A 19029-nucleotide genomic window follows, 5' to 3' on the forward strand; every position below is an offset into this window, starting at 1 on the left:
ACTTGCCGTTATTTGCAGTTACTTGCGAGATTGGTGCTTTCAAGCTATTGCCAGTTCATACCTTTGTGATGGCTAAAATTCTTTGCCCTGACGTTTACGAGAGCCTGGATAGTCCACCTAAGTAGATCAAGCGTTCTTATTGTTTTCAGTAGAAATCCTTCTAACAAGTTTAGCTATTCGGGCAATTTATTTAAGTAATACTACTAAATCGGATAGTCGTTTACTTTCAAAACGAACCTTTCTTTTTTTTTTTTTTTTTTTTTCTATTTCTAAATAAAATTATTTTTCAGTCAATGTCGCAAACGGATGAGACTATGTTTGCCACACTATCTTATGTTGGATTTAGCGTGGGCATTGCGTAACTGCTTTTTTAAGTAGCAGTTGCCACTTCATCCGTTGTACCATGTACAGGGTGTGTCAGTATAAATTTGTATAAAGACCGTTTCCTCAACTGAATTTCCGTTCAACCAAAATTATGAAATCGACTTCATTGTTAATTTTTAATTAAGTTGATCTCTTGAGTCGGTTTATCTTGGGTCGGATCTCTTGAGTTTACAGAACTGTGTAATAAATAATAGTAGTTTAACCTTTGGAAAAAAAAAGCGAGAAAATTTCACGCTGTACTATTTACAGCCTTTTCGGGTATTATTCCGAATATAAAATATAGCTACGATTTAATTCTTGTCAAGTTAAATATGGTCCTATCACGTATTTTGTCGTGTCGGTAGGAAGTATTTTTTTGGTGTTTGGCGCTCGTACCAATATCGAAACATAAAACTTCCTACCTCTGGACCGGGGAGCGTCTGCCTGACTGTTACTATCGGATATGTACTCGATACCCTCGCGGACAACATGATAGCTTTCCAAAGAAGTGAGCAAAATTCAAATTGAAATAGATCATCCGCAAATGTTTATGCTTCTTTGAGTGTCATGCATCCTCTGTTCGATTGTGAGCCGCTTGTGTTAGCCACGCCTGCAGGTACCGGAAAAGGCCTATCAGATAGCTACCTTGTAAAGTATTGATTTAAAGCACTTAGTCAATTAGGATCTTGCGTGCTGCACTCCCTATTCGGGCTGTACGTCGAAGCTAACGTTTTGATCTCGTTTCACTTTTTTTTTTTTTTTTTTTTAAAGTAACAGGCTTTCTTTAGCTCTCAGTGTTATAGCAGCAATCTTAATTTCAAATTTTTCTCGATTTTGCTTCTACAAGACTGGGTGGTAAACAAAACCTGTTATTTCATATATATTTGAATAAATAAACATCAAGTAGAGCTTGGGATGTATCTATCCTACAATCAGGTTAGGTGCTTCTGTCGCCTTGTCGTTGTTGCTACAATCCCCCATCGTCTGCTGTAAGGCATGCACCAGATAGGCGAAAGGCATATCAGCATCATCACCAGATCATTCTCGAACGATTTGCATATACTAACAGATCGTAACTGGACACAACCGTTCTCAATATACCCTTGTGACATATGCACGATGCATTGCTCTTGCATGCACACATACGTACATAGAATATAAAACAAAATAAGCAAACCCTTCTGCGCATGAGCGGAAATGTATGAGTTCTATACGTTTACTCTACAAATATGACTCGTAGATCATAGATGTTTTACCTTCTCATTCAGGCATCGATTAAAAACCACGACGAACGCTCAACTAATTGTTTCCCTTATTACAGGTAATCTACAGTCAAATTATACTGTGTAGTATAAGGCTCAGCATAACATTATCTAGTAACATCTGAGATATAATTTGACTAATCATGCTTGAAATGCAACAAAATAAGAATATCGAGGCTGGCAACATACCCTGAAACTGACGCTCAGCTCAGACACTGCGAAGTTCATAAAATAATGATTAAGAAAAAAATAGTCGCCGTTTAAAGCATTAATGTTATTTCCTCTTTTTGTTGTTGTTGTTGTTGTTGTTTTTTTTTTTTCTTCATAATTGCTTGCTTAATGTGAAAATTTAAAAAAATATATCAAATCTTTTTTATGAACCTCGCTTTCCATTGAGGTTCGATCTGCTGATCTTGAGGCTAACTAAGGCTGTTTAATGCAGTCCGTAAATTTTTTATGGAACTCTGTATGACAATGTGAAGTATAGAAACGCTATCTAATTTTAAGGGTTAGCTATTCGAAAACTAGCGATAAGTAAGCTTGTTTGTACAATACGCCCGATATTGACTGTTGAAGTTAAGACACTGCGCTCTAAAAAAATATGCTCGATAAATTTCAGAACTTGTGTTCCGGATGTACGAATTCCAGCTTGGTCCGGTATGCTCTAACTATCGCTTTCACATAACACTAACTTAACTTGAATAAATAACTAGGTTTTGAACATGGAGCCTTGTAGTATCCTTTGGCTGACCACTATGCTAAGTTGTCGAATTGCTTCTCTCGAACGTTCTGTGTTCTGAATGCGACGATTAAAGCAAAAACGGGTCTTAAAAACAGGAGTGCTTGGGCGCATGACAAGTCTTCGTCGTAGGATGGCTATCAGTAGCTCTGGAACTGTGAACTGGCAAATGCAACGTGAAATCTTTCTCCAACAGATCAGTATGACCCTCTTCGCTGTCCCTTCACGGGGGCTAGCTAGACCAAAATGGAGACGAGCTGAGGGCTTGTTATCGCGGAAAGGAGAGCATAGGAATGACAAAAAAAACGATGTTCGAATGTTTTATTGGCTGCACGATGGAAAATACTGAGAAACTAGTTACAAATTATTACCGTGATTTTTCGTTATTTAGTGCATGTATTGGCAATATGTGTTGCATCTTTGTTGTGTTGCAACGATGATGGTCAAAACGTTTTTTACATAACTGCATCTGTCACGTACTTGAAAATAACGACATGTGACACAAAATGCAGTATATCATACGCGTATATGTTATGCCCATCCAGTTATGCTATTAGGCAAACTACTTCCTTCAGTCTTGAAGTACAGTAACCTATGCGGCTTTGTATTGCCCCTATTCCATATCGTAATATATTTTAGTAGCTTATAGATAATACTTTCGGTCTGTTGTTTGGAAAAACGATCTTCCTAATTTCCTGTTTAACGCTTCAGACCACATTCAATAGAACGTAAAAAAATATTTGACCTGCGCCTAAAAGTTCCATATAAGGGGAATATAATCGAGACACAAAATCCAATTGCCTAATCGTAAGCCTGAATCTCAAAAGTGCATCGCCAACAGCGAGGTAGTCAAAACACTGATCTCAGAAGTAGTGGTTGTCTAGGATTTGCACTCGAAGGCTTCTTCCAAGGACCGCACTGGCCCCTGGCAAACCCTGAGGCGGCTTTCAGTCGCTGTTACCATTGCAGCATTACGGCGAATGATAAGCTATCTCGTTCTTGCTGCTTTTAGTGGAAAAGTCTTTTGTCTTTCAAATAGTTTGGTGCTGCTCTGCGATCTGCTCCCTCTCTCGATTTATTTACCTTCGTTCTCATTTGCTACTGCTACTGTTGCCGTTATCTGCAGGCATATGATAGGCGCCGATACAATGACGAATCCCTCCACAAGCGGTGAGTTCCGCGTCGACCAGTACAATGAGTACCCGTTAGTTTTTCTCATCTTGGCGTTGAACCTTCATTTTAAGTACGAAGCTTTCCCGTACACTGGCTTTACTGTTCTGTTATACTAGAGCTATGATGTAAATATCCATGGGCAGGATTTTTTCAAGCCGAACACGTAAATGATATACGTTTTCTAGAAAATTCCTTGATTTTTTGGCTGTGATCACAGTGTGAATTGGTTGTTATGTGTGTTGAGACTTCCAAGTCCTCATTCCCTCCTCAGTTGCCGCAGGTCTTGCAAAACAGTCGCCTTGGCCTCGACATGGCATCCTGATTCTCTTGTAATCCTTGAATCTCATCCTCGGTTGGTTCTTGCTATCATATTCCCGCCTTTATTATCATTGTCATCATCATCATCGTCGTCCAACAATCGCTGTTTCCCAAGCAGCGTCCTGACTACTTAGTGCACTGTCTGCCCACACGCTTCGACAGGGAGGAAGTCGACCGCCGCCTTGGCCGTGATAATCTTATTTATTTTGTTTTTTTTTTGACTTCGATATCCGGTCGACGTCAGAGTTTCTCTCCGCATTATCATGATATCGGAATTATGATGCTACTACTGCTGCCGCCTTACGGCAAATCCGCCTTATGGCTGTCTGTGGCTCGAGATGATAGTAGCGTCGCAGTCGTGGTGATTAGGCTTAGCTTGAGTAAAGCTAAGAAGATACATACCCACGGGGGGCAATGGCAACGACTGAACTGGCGTTTGGGGATGATTATGAAGCGTTCTAGAAAAAAAGGGTTCGTCGTGTACACGTCGTCACACATCGATACGACGGTAATTGAGCCGGCCAATTTATGCTACTAGTAGTAGATCGGCCAATCGTCTATTCTGCTCGACGTAGCAGGCTTTAAGCAAGGACTTCGACTGCCCATTAGCGAAACATAAATACAACCAATTTAGTTAGCTTTTATAATTCAGTTATTTTCTTAATCAAGTTAATAGACATAACTTAATCAACGTTGGTGATGAGTGTTTTCAACATTCGGCAGTGCTTTTTCTCAAATTAGACTGCAGCTTTCCTTTTCCCTAAAGTTAACTTTCCATAAAGTTAACTTTGTAGGTTTGAGGGTAAGTGCCCTATGACAGTGACACGCTTGCATACATTTTTTCACTTGTATGTTATTATTGTATAACCTAAAAACCCGTGTCCTTTCGTAATATACAAAAAAAAAAATGCTTGTTAAGACCCGAGGGCAAAATTGATTATTATATTGAATATGTGAAGCAGTGGCAACATGTAAAAAGCCCGCTACATTCTTTCTTGTATTATGTTAGAGCAGGCTAAACGATGTCGGGCCGCCTTTATTTGTTGAAAACTAAAAGCTCTAAACAAATATGTTCTGGATTAGATAGTTAGTGTACTGAGGTTGTATTGTAAACGAGGTTTCTGCCATGGGATGACGGGAACGTAGAACAGGTATTCTCCGCTGACGGCAACACGTCGCTGCCTCTGGCCTACCCACAACCTCAAACCAAAAACAGCGGAAGCCTGTTTCATCAATTCTTATATGAAATTAATTATTTTAAAGATAAAATAAATCAGATTTGTAAGTGCGGCTGAACACTGAGGAAAAAAGCTAACCCCCTGTGCTAATATCCGTATTTGCGCTAACGAGCATGTCATCAAAAGCAAGAACGACTGTATTCTTAACAACGCGTCTGCAGTATCACACCATTAACACACCTTTGTTTTTATTACATAATCTTCAAATGTTTGTGCCTCACAAAAAAAGGAAATAAATTATGATTATTGTGAGCCTGTATATCATAGGTAGTGTGTGCTGTCTTCGCTTCTGCTTTTGACCGTTACTAATAGCGATGAAGATTCGCTAATCATCGCAGAAGAAGCGCCCATTGTAGACTGTAGAAATAAATTTATGACAAAATCTACAAATGATATAGGAATGTTTAGATGTAGAATGTTGTCGAATATTGAGGCTTTCCTAGTGTACATTTGAAGTAGTGTTTCATATAGTTATTACAGACATAGAAGACATTTAGCCGGGGAACGGTTCAGCCGTGGCCAAAAGGGGGTAGTGGTGTTGCCATTGTTGTTACTTCCTGTTTATCACTTTGAGGACGTGGAAGAAGGAACGCGGAAAATGGGAGAGAGTGAGTCTAGGGGTTTAGAAAAAAAAGTGTTTAAACTAGAGTTAAGTCTAACAAATAGGCTTTCTCGCGCGTATATTCGCTTGTGCGTGGGTTCACAAGCGTTCCACACACACATACATACATACTTTGTTAGGAACAGAGGGCAGAGGATGCCTGGTCCCGCACACAGAGTAATAATAATCTCGTGGGGCAGCGGCAGCAACAACAGCTCCCCTTCTTGTTGACAAACTCCTCGAGTGTTGACTACAAGCCGAGAAGAATGGAGAAATAGGGTCGCCTGAAATGCTGAAATCGCGCGTGATTGTCCAAATCAACACAAATTCACTCGTTCTGACAGCCCGCTTCAACCAAGGAGCGCACTATTTATGCTATCGGTGTTGAGAACCAACCGAGTATTGCTGGTCGTCAATCGTGTCCTGATTGAACTCGAAGCGGTTAGTGGGTCCTGCCAACTGTTGCCACTGGGTCCTGGCAAATACACACCCTTCTGAAAAATAGCACTGTTCTGAACTTCGATTCAGACTGTGACCTTTTAGACCTTATCGAATGAAACCGAAGTTTAAGAGGGAAACGCAGCCGTACGGAGAGTGGCGCTTCTCTTCCGCTGTATGAAAGACACACGATCAAGGGAGACTTTGATGCTTACTATGAAGGCAAGCGACAACGAACGAGTTTATGACAAGTTACACAAAGCACTAGCTACCACCGCCAACACCGCTTTGCTCAGCGACTACGGCCGAGAGAAACCAGTCGACGCGACGACGATAAGGATACATCGTTCTCGCTACACTTCCCTTGCGTGTTCGCGCCTTTCTACATATACTGCTATATAAAAGCACACTCTAAATGAATGTCATAATACCCAATGCAAAGTATCTTGCGAGATTCGCACTATTCATAGGCAAATTATTGGAACCTCTTGGGGTCTTGACGGCGAGTCTCTTCTTACGAACGAATGTGCCTCCCTACCTCAAAGCTTCGTATAATAATTAAATTCTATCTGTTGGTTCCGCCGACACACACACGTACGTACATATATCTACATATACATAAGATGATGACTGCTGAGTTAATAGTTAAATCTTGCTACCTTAGAGGTGAACGTCAGTCATCCGGCTGCACGTGCATCTTTCCTAACGTTATTATATAATATATATATTTCTATAAACTAGTATACCTGAACGAACCATGTTGAATGGACCAAAGGTAGAAATACTAAGCTTAATATGGATTGCTCTTTATACATGACACCGACTAGGTTACAGAAAGCCATGAAGGATATAGAGAGTTTAATGTGATATTGTCCTTCCTGTCTTGCTGCTATATCCAAAAACATCAATCTCGAGAATCCCTTGAAGAATACTTAGCCAAGGTCCTCGCCGTCCCCTTGACTTAGGAAGTTTTTACATGTATGGTTTACGATAGGCCGAAGATCTGGGGGCAGCGAAAAATAATTTAAATGAGTTCGCAGCAGTTTTAGATGGCACAGCCGATCAAGTTGGTTTAACGTATAGATACTTCTCAAGACGGGACACCTAGGACAAAATTTAAACATGACTCTGCCTTTACGCCATCTTGCATTACCTTACTACTTCGCTTTGCCAAGGGCGACAGCAGAGTATGGATCCCAATGAGCGACGTCGGAGTATAATATATCCCGGCCGTTATGCCTTGTAATGTTAGCCGTTCCCTGCTCTCCAGTGTTTATACATACCCGTATCTGGGTAGATATGAGTGTGATGGTGTCTACGAAAGTACGATAATCAGCTGTGGAAGAAGCAAACTTACACAACTGAAAAATATAATTTTCTAAACCTTCAAGGAGCGGCCTGACTCATTTATATGCGTTCAAACAAGAGACAAGGTACACAACACCAGGAACTAGGTTGGTGTGTATGGAGACCGGCCTGGAAACTTAGATTTTTCCCTTGCATCCTCGTCCTCTGTTTTCTGCAAGATTTGAGCGAAGACTTATGATCCTTGTATCAGGTCGACGACGGCTTTCGATGACCTCATCGATTACGTTGTGGCGGCGAAATGATGTTTTTTTTACATAACACAATTCCTTTGATTGAACACATTTAATTAAAGTGTGTGTATCACACAGGATTATAATCAGCAGCATCCATGGAGAAAGAACAATATAGATACAAGTTAGATAATATACTAGAAATATAGTATATTGACTTCCAGTTTCTATACGAAGCTCTTCAATGGGCTTCATTGAACTGGACTGAGTGAGGCGTGTTCAGTGAGTCCCTCGGAATCCTTGAAAATGTCATTTTCACCCCAAAATCTTGGCCACGCTGCCGAAAATGATCCGATTGAGCTACATTTTGACTCGAGTGACATCTTTTAGCCTTGACTCGTCTCCGCTTCTTCTTGGCTTGGTCCATTCGCTGTGATGGCAGCTAGCTTGTCTAGCCCTCTGCGAACACGTATGTATAGTTTAATCGTTACTTTCAGTGTCACGGTATTCAATCGCTGTCTTCGTCTCTGCTATCGTCAAACAAGTACCGGTTTCTTGTTCGAAATTTAATTACCAAACCGCTCGATTAATTAAGCTGGTGATGAAGTGTTCTTTTTCTTTTTCGAGAAATATTGCGCAAATTCCAACAGGTGACCAAAAAAGCCTTGTTATGACTTTCGCCGTACACGCTGTTAGTAACAAAGGCGATTCATGAAGCTAACCCCTTGCACCACGGATGGCCAGGTGCCGCATTGTACTATCGAGCCCTAGATGCATAGATAATGGCGTACTGAACTCACCATGAAGCAGACCCATTTACCCATAAGTGTCTACAAAAGAGGTCTGGAACCGCAGCACTTGAGGCTTTGAGTTGGATCTAGTCATGCAACGAATCTTGCGTTCCAGATCTGCTGATTCGCTACATATTGGAAGGAAACATCTTCGCGTAAGGTCGTTTTCTTCTATACACCGCCCAAAACATTGCTCCATAACCCTAGTCGCCTCAAGTAACGCCTAACGGTGTAAATACCAAAAGAGATATTTTACGTAGCGACAGTATCTCTGCGTAAGAGGAGCTCTTACATACGTAAATGTTTCATCTCTACGAAAATAGAGACTACCGGAAGTTTTATGCGTTTTGAAATCGATCTAAAATTCTGAAAAGATTAAACGTAGATGCGTTCATAAAAAAAAAAAAAAAAAAATACATTTTCCGTAGCTGATGAAAGACGATCTAGCTGTATACAATTTTCTAATGCACAAACTTAGATAAATCAAGAAATTGACCCGGATATTTTGTATATGAAGATATGGCCGTTTTAAATTGCAGTCTTTTCTTTTTTATAGTGGATAGAGGAATGTATAAAGGGATACTACGGTAGAGTTACTCGTAGACATTGCGATCGGTACATTCAATAATGAGTTATATATTTGAAGCCGATTACGGTTAACACAGGGCGCCATTACGCACTAGATTACCTACCTGGCATTCGCATAGCAATGCTTAGCCCAGTATCGCCTTTCTTCCCTCAGACGCTTATAAAGGTCACCTTTCTTTCTTTATGCCGGCCACGCTTATGCCAGTGCCTTGACGAATGGTAGCATCCTCCTTTGACGAACGACTAGCGTGATCAAGGGATTTGGCCACAAGGCTCACCAAACGCCACGCAGTCCTCTGATGAGCAGTGACGTCGACCGGCCGGACTCTACCCGGGCTGCTGCATCCCCGCACCCAACAACGCTAGGGACCTGCAAGTAATAGAAGAGGAAGAAAAAAAAAGGGGCAAAAGGGCCTAATGCGCGGCCAAATTGTTTGGCATCCCGTAAGAGCTTGGGCAATGAATGCGACAGGCGCCAAAATGATAGAAAAAGCACTACACAGGCCCAATTGGGAAGACACAGAACGTATGAGCCTACCCTAGCAAGCGGCACCGATGCGCGAATCACTACAACCCGAATCCCAAGAAATGCCACTTGTGACACTCGTTTAGCGTTGTATTTTTCGAACGAAAAAAAAAACCAGCTGTTTATGCAACCGAGTAATTATCAGTACACACAGTAAGCTAAGACATTTTATAAAACAGCGGCGATATTTCATGCACTTTTCTGCCGCAGGATGCCCGCTGCGTTTACTCGGGTTTACTCAACTGGGATTGCTTGAGTATTTGCTCTATTTGCGGCGCAATTCGAACGGAAATATAGAAACGAACTAGTTCTAAAGGGTGAGGTAATTCCAGCTTACTGGTCATTTATAACTTAAACCTTCAGATCGTGTTCAGCTGTATGTATACGGGATTCTAATAGTAATAATAATAACAACAACAAATTGCTGACGGAGATACAGCGTCAGACGGCAAATAGATATGGACGAGGAGCGGTGAACGCATCTTGCCTTACCATGCAGCTGTTATCCATGGGGTCATAACAGCAGGAAGTGTAAGAATGGATGCAGCGATATTTACAGGACCAAGCTGCTATAGCATTTGCTTATCCGTCGTCCGCAGGCTATCCCGATGATGCACAGGTATAGTATACGTAAGTTATAAATCGACTTAGTCTGAGTAATTTCAGCATAAAATTGGTAACTATTTTTGGTACAGTATATAGGTATGTCAGTATAAGTAAGATGGTACTTTGGAACGCAAAATTCACTATAACGCTCACGCAGAGCCGTTCTTCGAACGTATTCTGTAGGAATGTATTGTTTCTGGTGACGTAGAATATAAATGTATGACGTAAAATAATGAATGATATTTTGTTTCTTATCGAGGCCAGTTCAAGTTAAGGTACGTTCCCTGTATATACAACCGAAAGGATTTTGCAAAAACACGATCTGACACTTGGAGGACAAGATGATTGTAGGTTTAGGAATATATTCTAATCAATATAAACCTAACGAACACAGCGTATGTAGCTATGTATATTTCGAGGCAATATTTATGCGTCTTGAGCCTCTGTGTGTCATTCAGTTACAGAAGTTTCGTCAAGCTCTATAGTCACTCAAGCTCGCAAGGTTCAGTGCAACTTCCAAAGTAAGATAAAACGAAGAGAACTACGGCGAAGACACCTGTAAATTTCGTTAATGGAGAAACGCATAGCGAATCCCCTGACATCAACTCGATGCTTGCTCGACATTGCCGAGAAGAATCTTTCTACAGAGTAATTAGTTTAGCTTCGAAATATGCTAGAAGTTGTTTTCCAAAGTGTTGGCACATGTTACGTGACTTTTGATAGAAAAAAGTCCCGACCCGACCCTGATTCTCAGCAGAGAGATGTGTGTATTAGGCCCCCGACTTGACCAGCCTGTTTATTCGTGGGAGCAGGGCTGTCTCATCGCACATGCTCGATTATACTCCATAGAAGTTCAAAGTTCGAAAGTAAAATTAAGAAACCAGAGACCATCTAAAGCTACGTTAGTTTCGTTTGCCGTTAACGAGTGTAGTGTACGAATGGATGCATCGCCCAATGCGCTTAGAAAAACAAATACGATCAACAATTAAACTAGCCCGTTCTTTTATTTCATCTCTGCCAACTGAACTATTTCGGGACCGCCTCGTTCTATTGTCATCCTGTTTCCGTTAATGAACATTGCCACTGCCAATGTAAAAGCTGGCCGCAACGCTCATGTTAGTATTTACCATTATTAAGGCCAGATGCGAATAAGATGGGGACAATGAACTGCCGAGCGATGCATGATGAACGAGCGACGCAGCAGTAGCGTTTAGTTTCAGCAGGTAGAGTAACAAAGAAGCTTGCTTGAGCCGGTATTAGCATACATACATAGATTAGATAGATACTTTCATACTTAGACGCATAGCTGTCCTCGAACAGACATGTCCGATATATAATACACCATAACATCATCATTGCCCTACACAGATTCCAGTAACACCCCTGCCACCAACAAACGACTGCAACAGCATGAACCGTGCCTGCCTACTTCAGAAATAGCAACAGCAAAATAAGTGCAGGAAAGCGACCGGGGGCCAACACGGGGGGACGAACGACGTCATGAGGTCACAGGGACGCTCTCGGGCGGTACGAACGGAAAGGGGATAGGATGAATACTGCAAAAAGATGGATTTATTCGAATAACAGCAAATAAGAATAGAGACGAAACGGGACGACAATGTGGATGTTGTTTACGTCTTCCTTCGCCAGGCTTGAGAATAGAAACTGAGCTGTTGCCGATGTAAAAGGTTATTATCGTACAAGGATAATGATTTAGTGCAGTCTCGCAACAGGAATCCGTTAGAATTTAGCATACAAACGTAGTTTTTTCAATGCTACTTTTTGTTATAGTGTACTTTGTCCAGTTCCAACGACGCGGCAAGTTATAGTTCAACTTAAAAATCACCAAGTAGAAAAAAAGCATTATTTTTTCAACATAGTCAAGGGGTAGCTGACAACATGTAGCAGCGTTTGATTTTCACACCTATTCATCTAAGAAACAAATCCACGTGGTGGAGATCTTTACTAAACAGACGTAGCGGTACCGTTGTTCAAGTTTCATTATATATAGTAAATTCTATGTATTCCACATCTTTTTACAAGCATAGCAGTTGTAGTTCTTTTACTTTCAGTTGGAGCAAGCACTTTTATGACGTGCAGCCCCCCGCCTTGCTTGTTCTGTTGCTGTCGAAGTTTGGAATGGAAGCGTCCGTACATTTTTTTTTTTGAATTCCGATATTATATTAAGATCTGAATAATTTTCCTATTAGGAAATTGTTGGCTGTAACCTTCCAACTGTAACTTATGTACTCTTGGTCTTTGCGATATATGGTCGGGCGTAATCGTGCAATAAAAATGGTTTGGCTCTATATAGTAATTTGAGGCACTTAATGCAAAGCGTAGTCAATATCTCCCCTAATAGCAGCGCGTGTACGTCGTAATACGAACTCAAGTTCGTGAAGCTGCAGTCGATATTTTCTTCATTTGTACCAGGCAGTACAAGCTTTTGCAGTCGTAGAGTGACTTCGGGGTGATATCCGCTCGCCTCATTCACGAATCGATGCGAGTGGGTCGCTGTTATGAAGTGAGAATAAAGCGAAGTAAGCTAAAATCATGCCGCCCGTATGATTTTTTTTTCCCATTTAATTAAATCGACTGGGATGGACAGATGTGGTCTTTATGCACATACCAAATCTAAGTGCTAAGTCGGCTAGGGCTTTTTCAAGAAACCAGTCACGCTGCCTCCAGTAGTGGCATTTTTACCCAACAACGTAAAGAGGGCGAGTTAGCAAGGGCACTGATAAGCATAGCGCTCGATAGCGTCAGGCGTTTGTTGTGACTCGTAACGACCTGCCTGCTGAAATATAATAATAAAATATCAGGGAACCTTATCCGCAACGTATCTTTATATTATGCTGATAGTTATGATAGTATTGTATTATAATGCTGTGTTAAGGGTTACATATAAAAATAACGAAAAAGCCATTGGACGGTAAGTAAAACATATTCTCTAAGCATCAGTATTGAATAATAACAGATGTTAAACAATAATATATTGCGACACAGAGATATCAATTTTTTAAAATGAAAATACTATATATTATGTAACAATAAGATGAGATAGCTGGCGCTGAGACTGTTTAATACTGAACTTTTTGTTTCGTTGCACCTTTAGCGCTCGAAATTTTCGCTTCCTATCGTCTTCAACTTGGTTGCAAAGAAATCAGTCAAGAAAGCCAATACGACTTGCATGTTCTACGATCGATGAAATGGAACGAGTTTGGTCGGGGTTGGGGTAAACCGATGAAGCCGGCTGGGGGGTTTGCTGATTGGACTGAGGCACACGCTACAGGACTGAATTCACAGAACAGCCTAATATGCATGTAATAAGACATATTTCTATTAACAAGTGCTGTATTAATTTTATTGTACATATATGCTTTCCCTGCATGCAATGCCGTTTTCTATCAGTACCAATTTCCCGTCATAGCTGTGCGAGTGTCTCTGTATGTATGTGTGTGCGTGTGCCTGTAGCGGACGTCTTCGTCATTAGAATTACGTCGTTAAACAAAAACTGTGACGTTGATGATTTTTCAATGTAAGCTCTAACTTCCTTAAGGTCATATAATGGTGAGCTAAATTATTATACAAATAAAAAAAAAATGTGTAATTTGCACATGTCTTATTTTGAAAATGTGGCCGAAGCACATCTTTTCTAGTCAGCTAAGATTTTTCTTAGTTAGGCCAAAACGGGAGTCCAAGCTGCAGGCAACTCGTTTTTGGAGGTAGCTTACGATCTCCATTCAAAGTGAACAGATTTGATATAAATTCCAGTTACGCTATTTTCTCCGATTTAACAAATAATTTCACAGACAGCTTTTTGTTCTCTCACATGCGAGCATGCGTCCCGTCCTTATTGTTTAGACGCGACATCGAACATAGAGGCCACTTCGAGCCTGCGACACTCAGGGACAACGATCAATTTTGCTTCTCCTTCGCCCGATACATGCCCTTTCCGTGTACACTTTTGCCCCCTACAGAAAAACATACAGACACGATAAGGCTTCCGAAAACAACAACATACAGGGAGAAATGAACGGCATCATCGACAATTCAAAGCGGAACGTTTTACCCTGTCGCCCATCCATTCAAGTAACTCGCATCTTCTCCACTTGCCTTAAAAAACATGGGCGGATGAATGACGCAGTGACTGAGACATTGGGTCAATGAATATATACATATGTAGTACGGCGCGCAGCCTTTGCTACGAGAGATATTGGAAAGATGGAAAGGCCGTGATTGAAGAGCACAAACTGAAGCAACACGAAGACGAGTAGCACGCTGATTGGTATAGATGGCACCTTCGTGTTCAAGAACTCGAACAAAATCACAGAAAGGCCTCGTTCTGTTTTGCCTATTTATTGTGACAAGTTTGACGCAAGAACCAATAGCTTACATTTAATAAATGAACAGCAAAAAAAATTCTACTCTTCTCGTTTTATACGGCTTTTAGCAAGTGGAGAAGATGCTGGTTAGGTCTGCCAACTAGGATAGGTAATCTTAAACGATTTTTTCTCTATATATTGTGTGTGGAAAAAAACGGCTATTATATTTCTGATAAATAAAGCGTCACGCACGTTAAATATTAAAGAAAAAACATATACTGGGCGAGCTTTTGCATTAATTTCTCAGCGGATTCGCAAGCAAAGGTAATCCTTAGGGTACTTATTGTGCTAGGTTTTTTTAAGACACTGTTTAAGCGGATTGCTTGTTGTAACGGGCCTACGTTTCTCTGCTACTCCTAGCATCAAACGAAAGCCAGAACAAAACAATCAACTCGTTTTGGAACCTAACGGTGCGTCCTTTCCAAAAACTGAAGGAGGATCAGCTGATATCTAGTCTTTCGGTGCTGGACGAAACCCCCACCAGGATTAAAAGTACTTATTTTTGTTGAAAATCAACGTTATTGCTAGTTTTCATACGGCTTAAAAGACCCAAGAGTCTCATAAGACAAAGCACCCTCCATACCAGAGTTTAGATTTAAGGGACTCGGAAATTCATCAAAGTGACCTAGAAAGTCGTTTTTGAAACAGGTACTAGGCTTCCCATCGAGACTAGGTTTTTGATACAGCAATAAACGGTCATTTTAGAGAGGAACATATCAATTGCCAGTCGAGTCCTGTAGACGAGAACTAGCGGACAGATGCTTGTACCTTTCTTGTATTACGGGATCATTGGCCTTCTATCAGCCTAAAATGTTATCCTGTCGCAAATTTTAGCACGAGTGACACTTCAACGAGTTTACGCCTACCAAATATCGGTGTACCGACGGTTACTTGTCAACAGTTGTTGACAGACCGAACAAGGAGTATTTCCAAACAGATTAGTCACTAATTTGGATCACAACTTAGAGCTGTAAATGGTGGCGTCGTCGAATAAACATGACAATCAACAATAACTTCTTCAGCCCATACAACAATATCCTTTGCAATGCCTGTTTTTATTTGGAAACAAAACGAAGACATTCTCTCTTGAGTCGCGCCATTATATGTATATTAGATTGCAACATTATTTTTTATAGTATCAAGTCTTTCTTTAATTATTTCGCTGCAAAATGTCCTCTCTTTTCAAAAAGGCCTTCGTATTTGTGCAGCGAGCAACATTTTCACAAAATGGTTTTTCTCAAGTGAAAAAATGTGCATTTTCCACAATTACTGTATCTTATTTACGAAGCTCACGAAAAAATCGAAACCGTATATCCGTATTGTTTAAAGCGGGAACGCGATAGCAGAGAAGACTGTCGAAGAAGGTTACATTCAAAGGTGGGATCATGAACCTGGAGGATGTAGCTCATATCCGTTGGCCTTCTGATGAGGCAACCAATTCATTAATATATACATGTATATATATATTGCTTTTACTAAAACTCGTGCTTTTCAAAATATGGGCGAAAATCAGCTATTTTCAATTGGTTCCTGCGTATATGGTCATCGCGTCAGTTGAATAGATTCGTCACGGAAATGCTCGATGATATCGTTTGTTCTTCAGTTCTTATTTGAGTACAACAGAGGTCATCTTTAATCCTCATCTTCAACGAAAAGTTTCTCAATCTTCAACGAAAAAATCAACCGTAGAAACTACATCTGGCTTGTTCAAAATGTATAGTATACGTCTATTTTCCGTTTTACGCCTATTTTTTTTTTTACGAAATGTCCTGCCAGTGCTCGTTCTTGAACGAGAGGTTAGGCCAGCGCAGATTTTCGAAAAGACGAAACCATTAACAAAGGAGATTACCAGGGCTAAATGGCCTGGTGAAGGGAGCGCACCAGTTTTCCAGCAAGACGATGTACCGGTTCATACATAAACAGCTCGGATTTAAATCCGCTAGACTACTATGTATAAAGCGTTATTATGCGAGAGTCTGACAAGTCTCAACATGATAACGTCGACCCGCTCACACGTACCATTGGGAAGGCGTCCCAGTGCAAAGGACCATCTTGAAACGAGCCGGTTACACATTTTGATTTCAAGTAGAAGCTATACGCGGGGGGGGAACAAAGGTTATATTGAATACGTTCGACCGTCAGAACTAACACTTCTAACGCATGCAAATAATTTCTTAAGGTACTTTTATTTAGTTTAGACTAACTTTTACTTTTAGCAACGCCGCGATTTATTTTGGCGCAGCCACACCGGCAGATATCGAAGCGGTCTTAAATATCTATTAACTTATCAGCGTCAGGCCGCACCTTCGTCCTCGACTGTCGGACTGATGACCGCACGCAGTGTTCCCTTTGCCTCGATTTTTTGACTTTATGCGTCGACAGTCTTCGCTGCAACCCACCATCTTTTGACCGGCTGATATATTCTGGGGCTGATATTAATGTACGGATGCGCAGCAATGCTCAGTTCCCTATAAGTCGGTACAGTACCTCATTTACGATCACGAAGTCGGAACGTGAACCCCACCGCTTAGTCTCGTAGCTACTTAGTCCTATAGGCGAGGATCATTTCTGCGCTTTTTTCATGCCTTTACGCCTGAGATCGATGCGATATACAACCGGTACCGCAGACCTTTCATTAACGAAACGGGTGTTGCCAACGCGCGCTTTGTTCATGGTCACTATCCTGAACTGTTTGTAGCTGGCTACGGCGGCTGTGTCGGGCTTTCGACTCCTGCCTCACACGAGATAAACATGAGCTTATAAAAACAGCTGAGACACAGCTGTCTTTGGTATTTTTGCTTCGGCAGCCTCGATCGTGCAAGCGATAGGAAATCGGGCGGTGCTGTCGCTAACAGATGATTTACGGAGACAAAACACTAGCAAGGCGACTTCGAGAAACGGGTCCGTAAATTCGTGCCCCATGCGTTCGAGCAGAAGCGACTATTTCAACGCCTCTTCGTGACACGTATATAGACATATACTTTTACTATTAGAGCAGGTACGTTACATTTGATACATATACCTTATACTTAGTATATTTACATAGGATTCAGAAGTAGTCAAAAACGGCTAATGGAAGACTATCCGTATACTTCGTGGACCTTTTCTCCTATGTAATATACACAAAGGTTATTTTTTTGCTTTCATCTAGTGATTAATTTAATCACTGAACATTACAATTCAGCACTAGGGCTCCAAGGCAGAGACAGAAGAAACGGTGCGGATCCGAGAATGAATTGACGACGTCCAAAAGTGCATTTCTGATGATCTTTCTATCTTCGACAAGGCGTCAACGAAGAAATTTGATGTGAGTGCGCGTATTATATCAGGGATTGTGTCACAAAGGTCCTAGATATACGTCATATGTCATAAAAGTGAAACGAGTGCTCTCTGAGTCCGATAAGATCAGGAGGTCCAGTCCGTCTCGTTTGTTCCTGAATCCTCTGAACAATGACGTTGCAGGTCATTTTCGATTGTTTTCTTATCGATGCAAAAATCAACCCCAAAAATTATCTGTGGCTGTCTCAAAATCCAGAAGAAAAAGTAAATTTTAGCTAATATTATGCATGCTCTGATGGTATCCTAATGAAGAAGACGTCGTGCCGGCAGACTTTTTCTTGAGAAGCGAATGACCGCTGTACAAGTGTATCTACATATTCTGCAGAGCGTTATGCAACCCCTGATAAGCGAAGCATGCACTTTTTCGAAGGAAGTACACTGGATCATGCCGTATCAAAGTTAGCCACGTGGAAATACAATTATGTCTTCAAATATAACCGCCGAATGAATTAGACAGATCTAACCCTATCAGATTTCCATGTATAGAGCCTTACCGAGCAAATTTTTTACGTCCGACACGACCATGTGGATTCGCTCACCTGTGCCGTCAAGAAACCATTCCACGCCACAAAATTAACGTTTGAAACGAGCCCATGATGACGGTTTAGGATCCGAATCGAAGTTGCAATAACGCTGAATGGTGGTTCTGTTGAAGAACGTGTCTGTCAAGAATGATACTTCTGACACCCATAAAAATATAGGTTAACATTGTTAGATACAGTCTTAGAAACGACTAACAAAGAAAGTAATCCAGATTTCGCGCTCTATATATATGCAAAAGATTTAGCCGTTTGAGTGTAAAACAAATGCAGAAATCTACGGGCGCCTAAACTCGGTTATGATTGAACGTTTCTGTGGAACCCATATCCGTATCTGAGTTCAGCTTTCAAATGGAACCTTCTAAATTTTTGGTCCAGCAGAAGTATGACCCCCAATATTAATCTCACAGCATCATTGCTTTCCTCCTCCTTTCTTGCGATTCTCATTTTCTGTACATTGTACATAATTTTTTTTAAATAAATATAAACTATCATTTTGTCTGATTAGTAGCAGTATTTGGTACGTTATCGGGTGTATGCAATCCTCCGACTCGCTTACGTCTGTCCCAAGTTACCTTCGTTCGA

General features: G+C 41.0%; 1 protein-coding gene and 1 long non-coding RNA gene across 2 annotated transcripts in view; both read left to right on the forward strand.

The window, feature by feature from the left end:
* Positions 1–19029, forward strand: part of LOC111247640 (uncharacterized) — a 51665-nt gene that overhangs the window by 4733 nt on the left and 27903 nt on the right. The window lies entirely within an intron of this gene.
* LOC147756374 (uncharacterized) lies at positions 1321–14759 on the forward strand. The gene is made up of 4 exons (XR_015323869.1): positions 1321–1684; positions 2245–2282; positions 8321–8616; positions 9255–14759. It is a non-coding gene; the product is annotated as an uncharacterized LOC147756374 (long non-coding RNA).

This window comes from Varroa destructor, unplaced genomic scaffold, assembly GCF_002443255.2.
Source record: "Varroa destructor unplaced genomic scaffold, Vdes_3.0 BEIS01000003.1, whole genome shotgun sequence".
NCBI classification, from domain to species: domain Eukaryota; kingdom Metazoa; phylum Arthropoda; class Arachnida; order Mesostigmata; family Varroidae; genus Varroa; species Varroa destructor.